The sequence below is a fragment of the Triticum urartu genome, chromosome 1 (assembly GCF_003073215.2).
Source record: "Triticum urartu cultivar G1812 chromosome 1, Tu2.1, whole genome shotgun sequence".
NCBI classification, from domain to species: Eukaryota; Viridiplantae; Streptophyta; class Magnoliopsida; order Poales; family Poaceae; genus Triticum; species Triticum urartu.
This window is the reverse complement of record NC_053022.1, coordinates 319,456,222-319,471,461: the sequence shown is the minus strand read 5'-3', so window position 1 is coordinate 319,471,461 and position 15,240 is coordinate 319,456,222. Positions and strand designations below refer to the sequence as shown.

General features: G+C 44.3%; 1 long non-coding RNA gene across 1 annotated transcript; it reads left to right on the top strand.

Moving 5' to 3' along the window:
- Positions 1-7,737: 7,737 nt before the first annotated feature.
- Positions 7,738-9,048, top strand: LOC125509736. The gene is made up of 3 exons (XR_007284195.1): positions 7,738-8,346; positions 8,425-8,532; positions 8,638-9,048. It is a non-coding gene; the product is annotated as an uncharacterized LOC125509736 (long non-coding RNA).
- The last annotated feature ends 6,192 nt before the right edge of the window (positions 9,049-15,240 follow it).

Sequence of the window (15,240 nt, the reverse complement as noted above, 5' to 3'; positions counted from 1 at the left end):
GATGCATTAGGTGACTACAACAACTACTATTCCAGTTCATGCTCACCACCGCCGGTGGGTTTCCATCGTTGCACCTCGGATTATGAGCGCGGCATCATCTCAAGGGTATGGTACATTGTCAACGTCCGTACCTACATCAGCTACATCTTTGCCACAAGGTAACAGTAAAGGTATTGATGATATAACTTCACATGAGAATGATGCATGCCTAGTTAACTTGAATGCGTCATGTATTGAGTTACCTGTTGATTTGAGCACACCACCTATTTTAGAGAATCTTGTTACTGTCATGAATGCGTCATGTGATCAAACAACTGAAATATCAACAATTTTGAGTGCACCCATTGAATTAACTGTTGATGCAAAAGAACTAATGTTTAATCATTTTGATATGGCCTCCAATCTTGGTGATGATTCTGTGTCCAATGACTTATTGCATGTTTGCTTATTTAAGCATGTTGTAGCATGTAAATTTGATGCAAGTAAGGTTTATTCACCAAAGTTGGGATGGTTTAATGATGAACATTGCGAATCTTTTGAAATGAATAAGAGCTTCACTTATATGTGCAAACTGAGTTCTAATATTTTCATGCCTTCTACTTCTTGTGATAATTTTTTGGCTTTAGTTTTTATGAACTATGAAAGTTACTCATGTATACATGTGTCATACGTGCAAAAATCAAGGGAAGTTAAACTGGATGACATATACATATACAACATGTACACCTTGTCTCTTTTGTTAGCCACATTTCAGATTAAGCAACGCCGAGGACGGCTTTGTTTTCAAAAAGGGGATGATGATGAGGACATGACTACCTTGGATACGACCAAAAATATTGCATACATGCATATTTGTCAGGTGATTTCTAATGCAAACTATTCAATAATTTATTTATGTTATCCAGAATAAAAATACTTCACACACTTTTGTGTTTTGTCTAATTGCAGGTGTATGGGACATTTGTACAATCCACATATGAAGATAAGGGAAAAGGAGAAGTTTATGTTGTGTTCAAAAAGTCCTCTCACGTCACTTTTGGGCCAAGAGAAGATAGAGTCCAAGTCTTTCACGTTCTGGATTCAGATTCGGACTGCACAGACATACCTGACTCAAAACGCCAACAACTTTTTCATACGGACTCCAAATTGGGTGATTCTTTTTTTGTTGGAAACTAGATTTCGTGCTCTTTCCAACCCAATTGGATTCACCTTCAAATTCGTCCGGAGCGTTGAGTTACGGACGAAACAATCTGACGTTGCAGCAGAATCCGAGTCAAACTACAAGCCCAAAGGTGTTGCATCACCTCCACTTGGGCCCATGAGCCTTGTACGACCTAGAGTTAGTTTTAGGCTGCCTTGGGACTTCCTCCCACCTCCTTGGCCGCCACCCCTTGCTCCTATATAAGTAGATCCATCTAGTAGCTTTTTCCTGGGGATTTGTTTAGTTAAAAGTTAGTCATTGCAACTTCGTGTACTTCGTTTGTGTCCAACGACCAGACCAAGACCGCTTCCGGATCCCCACCATTATCAATACTTCATATATATTTGCGATATTCAGATTGCTTTTATCATATTCTTGCTCGTTCTTCGATTGCTTGCAGGAATAGACCTTCGTGGTCAGGCTGACCGTGCTTCCAGCATCGTCAGTAACCTCAGGAGATTGGTTTAGCGGTTGCTAAGGCGCAACGTCGTGCACGTTTGTAGTCGGATCGTCAAAGTCGTCTCCACCAAATCGATAGTTATCATCTCATCGAAAGATCGGGACCCTCGCTTCTATTAGCTGCAAATATCATAATAAGTATAGCTTACCCAAGCACCGTTTTGAGCGGTGGCAGCTGAGTAGCCGATGACTTGCCAGAAGATGAGTGGGAAGTAACCTGGTAATCGGAGTAAGATGGATTAAGAGGTTGACGAAAGCAGCCCACTTTAGAACAATCACCGACAAGCAAATTAGAGACCTCTGAACGGCGTTTCCGAACCGGACTATTTGGTAAACCGGCGGAGGTAACTACCTGGCCGCTGTGCCGGGTTGTGCGACGAGCTTCGTGCTGTTGGGTCTTCATAAGAAATTTGGGATCCAAATAAGCAAGAGGATGAGAAAATTTAACTTTCCGGTTTGCCCGATGGATTTTTAGCGAAGGCAAAGGTTCTGAATCGGAAGAGAGAATAATTACCTCTGCAGCATTAGCGTGGCTGGCTTCGGCATCATCCTGACAAATATCATCATCAATAAGACGCATGAAAAATAAGCCAAGTGAGTCAAGCTCTACCTCAAGGTCCGGATTATCCACATCATCATCAGGGGCCGGATTAGAAGATGCAGTAGTTCTTTTCCTGCGGGCAGTCTTCTTTACAGCTTTAGTATTTTGCCGGGTTTCTCTTTCTGGTTTGTCTGGTTTTTCTGGTTTCTCCTGCGGCAATTTCTTGCTCCAAAACGGGTCATTGCCCTGATTACACAGACACTGATATTAAACAATGACCAGATATATCAATAACAGATTCAGCAAAAGGAAAAATCAAGGTCTTACAGATGGCGGTTTGTTGGTGGCACAGAAGGGAAGCAGGCCGTTTTTAGCACAGATATGTTCCGGTTCATTCAGCATCTTATTCACAGCCTCTGTGATTTCTTCATCGGTGAGCTGGATTTTGGAATGTCGCAGTGGGTCATCAACACTGCCGGTATACTCGCATATCAAACCGGAGCGCTGACTAAGGGGCAGTATGCTCCATGATATCCAACAGCGAGCGAGATCAACCCCTGTTAAACCGTTGGCCATAAAGGCTCTGAGCTTCGATAGTTGAGGAGCATATTTGCTTCTCTCCTGGGCAGTCAATCTTTGCGGAAAGGGTGTGTATTGCTGAGCCGCTCCGGACGAAAGCCAGGCAAGGGATTCTCACCAGCAGGGGAGGTGTCTTTGCAATAGAACCATGTCTGATTCCATTCTTTGGGGTGGGTGTGCAGTTTGGCGTGAGGGTATGTGACCTCTTTCCTTTTCTGGATCGCGACGCCACCCAACTCCGTATTGGAGCCGTCAGTAAATTCAGTACGGCGGTTTAGATGGAAAAGGTCTCTGAACAATTCCACTGTGGGCTCCTCTTGAAAGAACGCTTCACAGAGCACTTGGAAGTGACACATATTTGTAACAGAATTGGGGCCAGTGTCTTGTGGATGGAGTTGGAAATCGGCCAAAACATCCCGATAAAATTTAGAACCGGGTGTTGGAAATATGCCCTAGAGGCAATAATAAATTGATTATTATTATATTTCCTTGTTCATGATAATCGTTTATTATCCATGCTACAATTGTATTGATAGGAAACTCAGATACATGTGTGGATACATAGACAACACCATGTCCCTAGTGAGCCTCTAGTTGACTAGCTCGTTGATCAATAGATGGTTATGGTTTCCTAACCATGGACATTGGATGTTGTTGATAACGGGATCACATCATTAGGAGAATGATGTGATGGACAAGACCCAATCCTAAGCCTAGCACTAGATCATGTAGTTCGTATGCTAAAGCTTTTCTAATGTCAAATATCATTTCCTTAGACCATGAGATTGTGCAACTCCCGGATACCGTAGGAGTGCTTTGGGTGTGCCAAACGTCACAACGTAACTGGGTGGCTATAAAGGTACACTACGTGTATCTCCGAAAGTGTCTGTTGGGTTGGCACGAATCGAGACTGGGATTTGTCACTCTGTGTAAACGGAGAGGTATCTCTGGGCCCACTCGGTAGGACATCATCATAATGTGCACAATGTGATCAAGGAGTTGATCACGGGATGATGTGTTACGGAACGAGTAAAGAGACTTGCCGGTAACGAGATTGAACAAGGTATCGGGATACCGACGATCGAATCTCGGGCAAGTATCGTACCGATAGACAAAGGGAATTGTATACGGGATTGATTAAGTCCTTGACATCGTGGTTCATCCGATGAGATCATCGTGGAACATGTGGGAGCCAACATGGGTATCCAGATCCCGCTGTTGGTTATTGACCGGAGAACGTCTTGGTCATGTCTGCATGTCTCCCGAACCCGTAGGGTCTACACACTTAAGGTTCGATGACGCTAGGGTTATAAAGGAAGCTTGTATGTGGTTACCGAATGTTGTTCGGAGTCCCGGATGAGATCCCGGACGTCACGAGGAGTTCCGAAATGGTCCGGAGGTAAAGATTTATATATGGGAAGTCCTGTTTTGGTCACCGGAAGAGTTTCGGGGTTTATCGGTAATGTACCGGGACCACCGGGAGGGTCCCGGGGGTCCACCAAGTGGGGCCACCTGCCCCGGGGGGGGGGGCCACATGGGCTGTAGGGAGTGTCCCTTGGCCTACATGGGCCAAGGGCACCAGCCCCACTAAGGCGCATGCGCCTAGAAGAGGAGAGGGGGCAAACCCTAAGGGCAGATGGGCCCTAAGGCCCATACACCCTGCGCCTCCCTCTCCTCCCCCCTCTTGGCCGCCACCCTTGGCCATCTAGGGCTGCCGCCCCCCTAGGGGTGGGAACCCTAGAGGGGCGCAGCCCCTCCCCTTCCCTATATATATGAGGCCTAGGGCTGCCCATAACACACGTGATTCGATCCCTGTTGGTGCAGCCCTGCATCTCTCTCTCCCTCCTCTTCTGTGGTGCTTGGCGAAGCCCTGCAGGATTGCCACGCTCCTCCATCACCACCACGCCGTTGTGCTGCTGCTGGATGGAGTCTTCCTCAACCTCTCCCTCTCTCCTTGCTGGATCAAGGCGTGGGAGACGTCACCGGGCTGCACGTGTGTTGAACGCGGAGGTGCCGTGCGTTCGGTACTTGGTCATCGGTGATTTGAATCACGACGAGTACGACTCCATCAACCCCGTTCACTTGAACGCTTCCGCTTAGCGATCTACAAGGGTATGTAGATGCACTCTCCTTCCCCTCGTTACTAGTCTCTCCATAGATAGATCTTGGTGACACGTAGGAAAATTTTGAATTTCTGCTACGTTACGTTCTCCAACACCGGGCGGCTTAAAGCCCCGAGCTAAGTGATCTACGAAAACAACAACCTCTCCTTCTTGAGGAGTGGGAGGGCATTCTTTGCCAGGAGCCCTCCAATGGATGGTATCTTTGCTGCCTAAAGCGCCGATCAGGACTAGATCGTCCAGCTGAGCCTCTGTGACGCGAGAAGGAACCCAATTGCACTCATATACTTGCTTGGCCATGATGGAATCTACAAGGTAAAAAGATCCCGGTTTAAAAATGCATTTGATCAAGGTACATTGGTATGTGCAATGTTAAACCGGAGACAGATCTATCTGAACCGGAGTTTTATGAAGCAACAACATCTGGCGGTTCAACAAGGGGACTAATGGTATATACCGGTTTGGCAATTTTTTTTCTACAAGGTTAAACCGCCTGGTTTAAACATTGAAGCAGATGAGTAAGTTTATAGAAACAGATTTCGTAAGATTTCTCTATAGCGATGGATCTAAAGCAAGTTCAGAAAAAAAGATAAATATTCAGAGGCCCAAAAGGAGCAGTACCGAATCAATGAGCAAGACGTACATACAGATCTATGGCTTTGAGATGTGTAAGTGAAGGCGAAGGGTAAACAGCTACCATTGCACAGAATAAAGATTTGCGGAGTCATCTAAAGATCTATCGTATGAGCAAGAGGCAGATGATGAACACTGAAGAACTGTGAAACCCTAGGTCAGATCTGCGGGGGAACGGATAGAAGATTTACCGGAGCTGAGGAAGACGCGGAAGGTTGCCACGATGCTCTGGTGCGCTCAGGTTGATGCAGCGGCCAAGGTTGAGGCAGAGGTCGACGGCGGCGGCGAAGCTCCAAGGCTGGCGACGCGAGGAAGACGAAGAAGGCACGGAGGGGAGAAAAGAAATGACCCTTCGGTCCTATTTATAAGGCGAAAGAACATGTGTCAGGCGCGACAATCAAGGGGCCACGAAACGGAGCTGTGGCCTCGATTACCGCAGATCTATTAAACAAAGAAGCATAATGGATAGCTTTGTTATGACAGGCGACGTTACTCCGGTTTACAGCAATCATAGAAAATGACATCATGTTGGAGATGAAGTTTTTATTAAAGGATTGACATGAACCCGTTCAAATCAATCTGGGGCCTAATGTTGGGGATATTACTGCTGGGCGTAAACCGGCCTATCTGGGCCGGGTCAACTTCATCAGTAGTTCAAGAGTGATAAAGCCCAAGAAGGCAGATGAGGGCCTAAGGCCCGTAGCCGGTTCAAGACTTGTAGCTATAAACCGGGATTTGTATATAAACTTATATTGTAAGTTAGGAATAAGGAGAGACCAACCCGGAATACGGATATCGACCGGTGTTGGGACTCTGTGAACCGACGGGTGTCACCCGTGTATATAAGGGGACGACCCGGCGGCGGTTCAAAGATAGACAACAACTCGAGACATAGGCGAAACTTGTTTGCTCCCTAGTCATCGAAACCCCATCAATTCCATCACAACTAGACGTAGGCTTTTACCTTCATCGAAGGGGCCGAACTAGTATAAACTCTCTTGCGTCCCTGTGTCCGCTTTAACCCCTTTAAGCTAACTCGTCGCGATGGCTCCACGACTAAGTCCTTTCTCTAGGACATCTGCCGTGACAAAACCACGACAGTTCCCATTCATGCAAAACTCGCACTAAAGCATATAGCTCTTTGTCATAGATGGGGTAATTGAGTTGCGCTCCGGAAAGTTTCTCACTAAAGTAAGCTATGGGGCGCTTCTCTTGCGTTAACACACCTCCTATGCCATTACCACTAGTATCGTAATGAATCGCAAAGGGTTTGTCAAAGTTGGGTAAAGGAAGCACGGGAGCGTGAGTAAGCAAATTCTTAAGCTCATTGAATGCGGTATCTTGGGATGATCCCCAAACAAAGGGTGCATTCTTCTTACTCAAAGCATGCAAAGGTGAAGCAATGGTGCTAAAGTTTTTCACAAATCTACGGTAGAAACTGGCTAAACCAAGGAAGCTATGCACTTGTTGCAAGTTGGTTGGTTGTGGCCAAGTTTTAATAGCATTGGTCTTAGATTCATCAACATGAACACCCTTATAAGACACAACGAAACCCAAGAAAACAAGCTTGTCAACACCGAAAAGGCATTTGTCCATATTAGCAAAAAGTTGCTCTTTTCTAAGAGTTTGTAGCACAGTCTTAAGGTGGGTGACATGATCTTTGAGATATTTACTAAACACAAGAACATCACCAAAATAGACCACAACAAATACGTCAATATAGGGTCGAAAAACAAAATGCATGAGGCGCATGAAGGTACCGGGTGCTTCGGATAAACCCATTGGCATAACAAGCCATTCATATAAGTCAAACTTGGTCTTAAATGCGGTTTTCCATTCACCACCTTCTTGGATGCGTATTTGATAGTAACCACTTTTAAGGTAAATTTTAGAGAAAATTGTGGCTCCGCTAAGCTCATCAAGCATATCATCTAGGTGTGGAATAGGATAACGATAATGTACGGTAATCTCCACTACTATTAAACAATCCAACAAGAACTTTCTTACGCGCACCCCGTAATTGAATCCATAACAACACACGAACCAATCAGCACCGCACAATTGGATCCACAAATTTTAATCTAATGACCATTATTAATCTAATAGTTTCACCGTATGAATTTAGCAATTTACAATGACTGACCGCACTCCAGCTGTGGAGGAATATTCGAACTACCAATCCCGCACCCCCTAATCTCGCACCTTCCCAGCCGTAACTACTCCACGAGAAGCCCACACACGTTGCTTTTTCCCCTCCGCCCCGCTTCTCCCATCTAGTCGCCGGACGGCCGTCCCACGCTGCTCCTCCGCTCGCTGCCTCTCCCATCGAGAATCACCCTCTCCTACGAGCGGATCGCCGCCCTCCGGTCCACCATGTGCCGTCGCCTCGCCGCCCCTCGATGCTGCCCGTGTGCAATGCCGTCCGCTGCAACACATTACCACGCCCTCCCGACCGCATACTCCTCGCCTTGCAGCGGCGCCCGGCACGCACACCCCCGCACCGGCCCTCTCCATCTCCCGGCCCCGTCGTCTACCCGTCTCGCCGCTGGCGAGGCAGCCAAGAAGATCGCGAGCAGCGCATCCTTTGCCGACTGTAGTGCCCCTCCAGATGTCATCCTGCATCCCCTCTTTGTCTCGCGGGATGACCCCCAATGAGCCGGTGTATTTGTTGTACGGCGATGGTGGCTTCTCTTCTATCAAAAAAAAAAAAGTTGAGGCAAGAGCATGATTCAGTTGCGAGGGACAAAGGCAATTCCAGGATGACAGTAGAATTTGATGAGGGAGAATGAGCTCAACAGTCTTCCAGACTCTGGGTAAGAACTTGTGTGCCACATATACTACAGTTGGTAGTAGAAAACACAAACCAGACAACTGATTCCCCGTCCTGTTAGGAGCATTTTTTATATTTTTTCTGCAGATGCAGGCATGCAACATTGTAAGTGGACGGGCAACTAAAATATATGAGTCATTGCTGCCATCCACGAAAAGACTTGAATGAGGTAATTAAGATATTTGACCAGAATTCTTAGTTTGTTTTCACAGTACACTCTTAGACTTGAGCTCGACAAAGTGAATGGGCTACGCTTTATGGTGATGATATGCAGGCAAAGGAATACAAAAATAATCTGCCAGATGCTACAAAGATGACTGCAGCAGTCATGGATGTAAAAAAGGCGCATTTCAATCATTGAGTTTTAAATCATGGACATGGAGCCATGGATTAGTGAAGGAACATCCTAAATTGTTCGAAGTATGTGGGATTGCTTGTTTTGAGCTAGGAGGATTTTGATGTACATAACTCTATTTTTTGGAATTCTGAACTGAAGTTTGCACCTTGTATCTTTTAGAAAGAAAGGAAGATTGTATGTGGCACTGTCTTCCTTTATTTATTTTTTCTCTTTGCAGCTACAGGATTGTACATGCGAACTACTACCTGTGTAACAAAATATAAGATGTATTTGTAGGCTAAACTAGGCTACAAAAACGTCTTTTATTTTGGTACAGAGGGAGTACATGGAGTTCTTCTTGACTGATTCTTTGGCATTTTGTCTGAGTTTTTCTTGAGTTGTAAAGCTGAAAAACTAGCGAATTGTACCTTCTGTCTTGGTGTATTTACTCAACAATTTCTATTACCATGTTGCATTAGTAAAGACGTGCAGGCTACATCTCCTTGATCCTTACCAATTATCATTACTCTTTATTTCCACTGGGAATTTTGAAATACATCTCACTGGTCATTATGTTTTCGAGCATGACAAGTGCATTGCACGTACACGATACCAGTGATCCCCTAACTGTTTGCAATGTGATGCTTTTCTTTTTACAGTTGGTGATCAGATCCGATTCGAGGCGATCTTAGAATAATCGTGTAACTTAGTGTTTCTTAGAATAATGCTCCGACGTTTGGTTTTTGATATGCACATTTCATATTAATCAAGACGTGCATTGGCCTTTGATTCTTTAATTTAGAAGCTAGAGTAATTAGTTCCGTTTTATACAACTGACAAGATATAAATATTCTTCTGCTTCAGCTATAATCAGGATTCACATGTAAGGAGAGGAGGGTATTGATGGAATCAAATTATTAGTTAGGTTTTTGTTGCCTTCTTGTTTCCTGAATAGCTTTATAAGCTCGAGTAATTAGCTCTGTTTTATAGGACTAACAGGATAGAAATATTCTTCTGCTTCAACTGTTTGAGTGAATTTCCCTGCATTGCTATCATTAATTGTTTCTTTGGCAGGTTCAGTGGCAGCTATTTTGTGCACATCAGTTGCTATTGGCAGTGGACAGGTTGTCTATCCAGAGATCAACTTTATTGACTTTAGAGTCAAAGGTCAGTGGTTCCACTTTATGTGGTGAGAGTGCTCACAATGCATCTTAAATTTAGGAGATAAATGAACCCATAAAGGATTTAACAATGTATGTCTTCATAGGTATGAACTGTCCGGTGTTCTAGACAGTCCAAAGAAGTTAAATATTACAACCGTGTTAACTTTTTTTAGAGAGAGCTGAATGGTAAATGCTTCAGGTAGTGAGTTTTATGTGTAGATACTGTTTTTTCTTCAAATATTATATGTGAGAGGAACCAGGAGGGGACGAGCATGTAAATCAAGCTTGCCTTTTCCTTGTGTTGCTTTCTTTTGTTCTGAACATTTTGAAAGTCATATGTCTTGCCTTATATTACTTACGGTCTGTACCATCAGCATGTTCAGGTTTGCCTTAAGGTGGTAAGTCTTATCCAGTTGCAAGTAGCCCCTTTTGTTACTTAATTTTTCATTGCAATGTTCTCATGGATTATTGGATAATAGTCTCTCTGTTGATTGTTTTGTTTTAGGTAAGGTCATGATCATACACATAAAAAATATGTGATGGATACATGGAGCTTTGCGGGTAACCTAAGTTACTATGCCTTTTCCCTTCAAAAAAAAAGTTACTATGCCTTTTTCCAACTTTTTGTTTGGAATTAATATGCAGTACAACCATTGCCAAACTATACTGATCAACAAATCAACTTCTAATTCATTCGTCCAATTTTAATTCTCTGTATGACCGGTTGTAACATCCCAAATTTTTAAATTTGGAATGTTATACATAGTCATCCATACATATCATACTTTATTCGCATTTCGTCTCGCGATCCTCAAAAAAATCCTAAGCAACTCAAGGACCCTGGGAGAGAGTTGGGGATTTCCCAGTTTTCAAATTTGATCTTTATCAAATTTTGAAACGACAATTTTTGGTTTTAATTATTTTCTCTCCAAAAATATTTCATACTAAAATATATGAGAGGAGATAATATGACTTCTCCAAGATAATTGAAATATTGGAGGAAAATATTAAAATCAAATATTTGTTTTATTTGGATCTTATTGCAATTCTGTTTGCATTAGAAAAATTGCACGTTTTTTAAAATTGCATTTTAGGGCCAAGAAAATGATCATCTCGTTCTAAATATTTTATTTAGACGGTGAAAATTTATTTTGGCATTCTTAGATTTTTATTTATTTTTCTAGGATTTTATTTCGGTCGGCGAAATTATTTTTTTGTTAAAAAAAAAGTTCCTGCGCCCGACTGGGCCTAAGGCCCAGCCGAGCCAGGCCGTCGCCGCCTTCCCCGCGCGTGCGCCGCCGCCGCCGACTCGGACGAGGAGTCCGAGCCGGACTCCACCGCCGCCGCCTTGGCCCCTCCTCCAAGCCGCCCCGCCCAGCCCCTTTATATACGCCGCCACCCCCGCCCCAAACACCACCGCCGTCGCCGCCCGCGCTAGCCGCCGCCGCCGCCCTGCAAGCCGCCGCCCCGCCGCTGCCTCGCCTCGCAGGACTCCGCCGCTGTTTTTTTATAAAAACCGTTCGGTTTTTTTAGAAATCCTAGATTCGTTTTTTTCGGATTTGCCAGTTTTTCTCGGTTCTTCTAGTTAGCGGACGTTCGTCCGAACGTTCGTTTTAACGAACGGTTCTTCGCCCGTTAGATACAGCTAACGAACGCTCGTTTGTTAGTCTGTTCGTTAGTTTTCTTTTATCGGATTTATTCCGCGATTTTCTCTGATCGCGATTTCTGATCCGATCTTAGTTTCTGTTTATCTTTTCGCTCGTTAGTCGGAATCAGGCGATTCAAGCGCCTAGAGTTTCGTCTCAAAACCCTCTTTCCGTTTAACCAACTCAAACAAGTTTTCTCTACTGTAAAATTTGACCTAGTTTCAGATTAGTAAACGAAGCTTCTTTCTTTCGCCGTTTGAGTTTCGTTGCTCCGTTTGATTTGATTCTTTTTGCGAACCGGAGTTCTTAATTTGAACTTTCTTGTCAACCTCTTTTATTTGAGTTTTGCTTGTGCATCATTGCTTGTTATTTATGTATGCTATTGTTTGCTTGCGATAGAACACCCGGAGTGCGAAGCGTGCTACTACGAGTCCCTAGGTTTCGCAGATCGTCAGCAAGGCAAGTAACACTTTGATCATACCCCTTTATCACCCAGTTTTTATGCATTAGTTCCAATCCTCAAACATTGCATGATTAGGATGTCATTAACTTGTGGGTTGGGAAGTAGTTGATGAGGTAGAACCTATTGCCCTGTTACATTCAAACCCTTAGGAGTTACTCTACGTGTTGCTTATATACTATGCTATGCTATGCTCGTAGACGTGGTTTGGGTTTGAGTGAAATACATGACATATGAGAGCTTGTTAATTAATGGTTCAACTTAAGGTGGCAACTTAATCAAACAACTGGGTGGATTGAGGCACCTGGAGTACCCAGTGTTGCCTGTATTTTTTGGAAATCCCGGAGTACCCGTGTGATCTTCCTGTGGACCGCCACCGAGGCTCAAAGGGAACGGAGATGATTCATGCTAAAACTTCCGTGTGCAGCCACAAGCTATTATGGGCTCTAGCATAGTTGAGTAAGTTACGTGAAGCTCTTGAAGAGGCAGATCAGCAGGTAGTGGTATGTAGGTTTGGTATGGTCTGTCCGGAGTAGAGAGTTAATGTTTCTGAAAGACTGTGTCTCGGTCATCCGTTTCTCAAACACCCTGTAGTGCGAGAAATCCAACGGAGGCGATCGAGTCTTGTGGTGAAAAGTGCGCAAACCTCTGCAGAGTGTACAATCTAATCATGGTTAGCCGTGTCCCCGGTTATGGACAATTCTTGAGTATCTAGTACTTGGGTTATCAAAAGTATCTCATCATGTTTAACTAATATTGTTGGGTTGTTAATCACTTTAATTGGGATTGAGTTGGAGGAACCTTCTCAATGTTGTTTCAACTACCATGATAGTTAAATTAAAATCTATTCCTTTGTTGTAGGGAAAAATTGGCTTTTCGCAAAACTGTAACCATAGAGCTTTCCACGAGCCAAATATGCATGTAGTGATAGCATTATTCTGTTCTTGCTCTACTGTGTTACTTTGCCAGCATATTTCATGTGCTGACCCATTTTCGGGCTGCAACATATTATGTTGTAGACTTTTCAGACGAGGAGTAAGGTTCGTTAGGTTGTTGCCGTGCAGCTCAGCTATGCCGTTGGAGTTGATGGACTCACTTTATCTTCCAAGCCTTCCGCTGTTATCGTATTAGATGGCCTTAAGCCATACTATTGTAATAAGTTCTCTCTTGAGACGTTCGATGTAATAAGTGTGTGATTGCTACTCTGTTATAAATCCTTCGAGTACTGTGTGTGTCAGCATTACCGATCCAGGGATGACACTGAAGCACAGAGACTTGACCATCTAAGGTCGGGTCGCTACACCGGTTCAGTTAGATGATGACTTACATATTTTACATATAATTGGGCTGATCTTTCATCTTATTTGCACCTCTCCTTCATTTGTCCATGTGATTTACTTTTGCCTCCACATGAAAAATATTGTTATTGGTATAGATGGACTCTGTAAATATTAGGCAAATATTTTGATAATTATTTGATGGCAATTGAGACGTGCGTTGCACATGCCAGCTTACTAGTAGCATTGATAGGACGGCAATCGGAACACATGCGATATGTACCATCTTTCTTGGGAACAAGGATTACCGGTACGACACAAGGGCTCAAACTTTCTCGTACATGGCCGTTGTCGATGAGTTGTTGTACTTGCCATTGGATCTCCTTGGTTTCCTCGGGGTTGAGCAGTAGGGAGCCTTGTTAGGAAGTGGAGCTCCGGGGATGAGGTCGATTCGGTGCTCGATGCCTCATAGAGGAGGTAGACCCGGAGGTAGCTCGTCAGGGAAAACATCTTGGAATTCCTGCAAAAGAGAAGATAACACTAAAGGTAGAGTGTGAGAGGTTTTAGCTTTTGGTGCCTCGTCCTTGCACAAAAGGACATAGTGTATGACACTTGATGGGTTCTCGCGCACTTCTCTTATCTCACTTTTGGTGGCAAAGAGAACTAAGTTCTTCTTGTCGCTCATCAGAGAGGTACTCGATTTAGGCTTGTGGCACTCACTCTCTTTTTGGTGGTTCGCTCTCTCGCTATTTTCTCCATGATGGGTGGTTTGCTTGTCGGCGATCACTTGGCTTGGAGACATAGGGTGAAGTACGTACTCCTTTATTTTCATCTTGAAGATACAGTGATTCGTTCGACCGTTGTGGATGACACCTCTATCAAATTGCCATGGTCTCCCGAGAAGAACGTGGCAAACGGTCATTGGAATGACATCACACTCCAAAGTGTCTTCGTAAGCTCCAATTTTGAAGGAGACTTGCACTCTATGCTCGACTTGGATAGTGCCGGAGTTGCTTAGCCATTGAACTTTGTAGGGATGAGGGTGCTTCATCTTGACCAATTGGAGCTTGGAGCATAGTTCTTCACTTGCTAAGTTATGGCAACTCCCTCCATCGATGATGACCTTGACGGACCTTCCATTGATGTCGGCCTTGGTATGAAAGATATGGCATCTTTGGTCTTCTTCTTGTTGATGTTGAAAAGACAAGACCTTGGAGACAACGAGAGCGGGGCTTGAATCTTCATCACAAAATACTTGCTCTTCTTCGTCTTCGTTCACTTGCCGGTGCATGGCCACTAGCTCAACTGCTACCATTTCTCCTTCACTCATGGAGTCGTATGTACCATCGTCATTGAGGATCATGGTGCGCTTTTTTGTACACTCAAAGGACTTGTGGCCTCCGCCTCCGCATGTGAAGCATTTGAAGGAACTTGTCTTGACGGTCTCATCGGTTGGGGTACAGGATGATGAAGCTCTCGGCTTGAAGTTGCTTGTAGTAGGAGGATGACTTGAGGTTGTCGAAGCTTTCTTGTAACTTGACTTGTCGATGTTGCTTGTAGATGGCTTGGTTGAGGTAGAAGGTGTTGGAGTCATTGAAGCTTGGTTGTTGGAGAAGCCATAGGACTTGGATGAGAACTTGGCATACTTGAAGTCATCTTGCACTTGACATTCCGCTTTGGTAGATTGATGCACTAGCTCGACGAGGTTTGAGTATGGTTGGAAGTCAGCGATCTTCTTGATAGGATGATTGAGTCCATTCAAGAAACGTGCCATAGTTTGCTCATCATCTTCCATGGCATTGGCTCGTATCATGGAAATCTCCATTTCCTTGTAGTATTCTTCAACGCTTTTGGTTCCTTGCCTGAGGAGTTGGAGTTTCTTGAAAAGGTCGACTAGAGGGGGGGTGAATAGGCGATTTTTATGGAAGTCTTCAAAACAACGGGGCTTTGAAGACAAACGATAGAAATGAACCTATTGATATGCAGCGGAAGGT